A 3,123-nucleotide genomic window follows, 5' to 3' on the forward strand; every position below is an offset into this window, starting at 1 on the left:
GGTTCGGTATTTTGTCTAACAATGATGGTGAACCTTTTGAGCTTGACGTGCCAGCATTTTGAAAAACCCTAACTTAACGCTGGTGCCGTGTCACATGTAGAAATTTTTTGATATTTCCAACCATAGTAAAACAAAGACTTATATTTCTGATATTTATTTTATATATTTAAATGCCATTTAACAAAGAAAAAATCAACCAAAAAAATGAGTTCGCGTGTCAGAGGTGTCATAGGGTCGCCATCACTGAAATAGAGGCATCTGGACATGGGAAGGCAGAATAAGCAGAGAACCAGGAGCAATGGAACCAGCCACAATTTTTTTTTTTTGTAGACACTCAGTTTCTCCATTTTCCCAGCATAAGACTCATGAAATACCAATGTGGTTGGCACACAAAAGTGTGCTTTCCAGAATGTTATGAGCTAATAATTTGATATTTTAATGAATATCATAGGATTTTGTAGTAGGTTCAAAGAGGGATCTATCTAGTTTTTATTTTTTTCTTTAAGAATGAATTTACTTAAAACTAACACTAGAATAGTTGGAAGATGTAAAAGTAGATATAATATTTTTTGAAAAGAATTTGTATCCTTTAGAGATGTCTCTTATTTCCATAAGGAAAAAATCTTGGTCAGATGGTCAGATCTGAGTCCACATCCAGTTGCTCGTCCTCTGACCTCCTTTTTATGTTTTCCTGCACACCTACCCGAGCTTCCTCTGTGGGATAGGTTTGTGTTGTATTTCAGCAGAACTCTGTCTAGTCCTAGGCAAACAGTATTAACCCACAAATATTTCATTTATTTATCTTGTCCTTATTCATCTCTTTCTGTTCTTTGAAATCTCTTGCTCTTTAATTTGTTTTCTGGATTTTAGAAGAGTCTTTCAATGGATGGGTTGAAATAAGTTTAAGGGAGTCATTTTGGGAATTAGTTAATCTTGAAGGATAGGAGTAAAGGGTTTTGTAGAATGTTCCTTTGGGCTAGATCAAAGCTGTCAGAAATGGATTGTAGAAGGAATTAAAATAAGACTTGCCTGAGGCCAAGTCTGTTTGCTTTTGCTGGTACAATGAAGGCGATACTGCTGCTAATGCGCGTGCACACACACACACACACACACACACACACACACAAGAGTTGTTAATGGAGGACTTTCTCACACACAAAAAGGGCTCTTGAAAATATTAGAATCACTCTCATTCCCATCTCCTACTACACCATAACTATTTATTCATCTTTCAACACTGGTTTTGGAAATGGGCATCCCATTTCTGTATTCTGCTGCAAGAGTTGTGGGTGGTAAAGAGTTTTGAAAGACCATAATAATTGTCAGTATACTAATGAGCATTTCAGTACATAAACACGTATTTCTAACCATCCCTGATGGATCCATTCACCAAGGATAAAGAGACATTGCTATATAACTTGGTGATGAAACTAGAGGGGGCAATGACTAAATAGATAGGTTGAGCACAGGAGATGTCAAGGCAGGCAGAAGGAAAATTTGGATAGGCAAACAGGAGAGAAATTTAAAAGTAAAGTAATTATTAACTGGACATTATTAAACAAAAGCAGGGATTCCCAATGCAAAGGGACTGCTGATTTGCTTCTGTTTATGTCTTTCCTACATTTTATGAAAGAAAATGAATTTCATTCACAGTGAAGGTATAGTTAAATGCTGGGTGAATATTGCTTAATTGCATAATCTACTAGAGTGTGTTGAGGGACTGCTGTGCCTTCATTAAAGTATGCGTGTATCAGCTATGAGTAATTGAATCTAAATTAAGGGCAAGTTTGGCATATGCATGCCAAATAGTGGTTTAGATAATTTCCTCACCAATTACATATAATTCATGCCAGTTGACTTAAATATATATGTAAAAGAAATAGGTTTGCTTTGTGCATATGACTCTATTTTTAACATGAGAAAGTATTTTCTGTTAGCATTTTCAAAAGAGAAAATTTACATATCAGGATTTTTAAAATGGGCAGTACTTCTTAATATTATTTGTCTATAGAGCATGAAGTTTTAGAGGATTAATACATTTAAAGTAGAAAGGAGCATGGTATGTCCAAGGTTACCTCATTCTGCCTATATTATAAGGCAATGACAGTTACATTCATCTAAATCACACCATTTATGTGAAGAAAAATAACAAACCAAAAAATGAGCCAGTCAAGTACCTTATCTCTCTGATGAATCATTGATTTGATTATGCAATGTGAGAGGACTGAAGAAACTGGAAGCTCTAAATTAGCCCCCAAAGCTATTGATGTGATAGGGGCACAACTCAGGCAATGATGTGAATACCTCCTGAAATGTAGCTACTTTCACACAATCACACTTCTTAAGTGTCTGCAGGCAGGTGCATATTTTTAAGCTTGTTTTTTTTTTTTATGGTTCTATCAGAAATTATGTCTGTATATTCACAAAGCAAACATACTTCAACCATACTTGTTTAGTGACATAGACTTTGCCATATTCACTCAAGCTCATCCGTGAAATCAAGGTCTGCCCTGGGACCAAAGTTTGACCTCTTGTAAGGGGCTGTTTTGTTTCTTCTAGCGCCCCCTTTCCTGTTCAAGGCTGATGCTGGGGTGCTGGGGTCCAACCCCAGCAGGTCCAGGGGTTCCCCATAGGTGTAGACAGAGTCGGCGAAGAAGGAATGACACGGAGACAGTGTTCAGTTGATCAGCAGCCTTGCCAGGATCTCTAGCCACAATCTCCAGCCAAGTTCTGTGTCCATGTTCTCTTGCTAGGTTCTCCAGCCACATTATCCAGGTTCTCCAGCCAGGTTCTGTAGCCATGTTCTCTCGCTAGGTTCTCCGGCCAGGTTCAGTCGCCAGGTTCTGTAGCCGGCTTCTGCAGCCAGGTTCTGTCTAGGTTCTCCAACCAAGTTCTGTAGCCAGGTTCTGTCCAGCATCTTTTGCCATGTTCTCTCCAGCGAAGTTCTTCTGTCTCTAGGTTCTGTGTAGGTTCTGTCTTCTAAGTTCCGTCTCTAGGATCTTCATCTGAGTTCTGTGTCCTGTTGTCTTGTTACATCTGTATTTATACCAGTTGATTCCAATCCTATCAATCTCTATTCCAAAGGTTAGGGTGTTTCTTATCTCCATTCCAGGGAGTAAAGAT

General features: G+C 38.3%; 1 protein-coding gene across 1 annotated transcript in view; it reads left to right on the top strand.

Annotated features, from left to right (window-relative positions):
* The window catches only part of DGKI (diacylglycerol kinase iota), a 268,750-nt gene that overhangs the window by 187,975 nt on the left and 77,652 nt on the right, over positions 1-3,123 (top strand). The gene's annotated exons all lie outside the window — the stretch shown is intronic.

The sequence above is a fragment of the Myotis davidii genome, unplaced genomic scaffold (assembly GCF_000327345.1).
Source record: "Myotis davidii unplaced genomic scaffold, ASM32734v1 scaffold1316, whole genome shotgun sequence".
NCBI lineage: Eukaryota > Metazoa > Chordata > Mammalia > Chiroptera > Vespertilionidae > Myotis > Myotis davidii.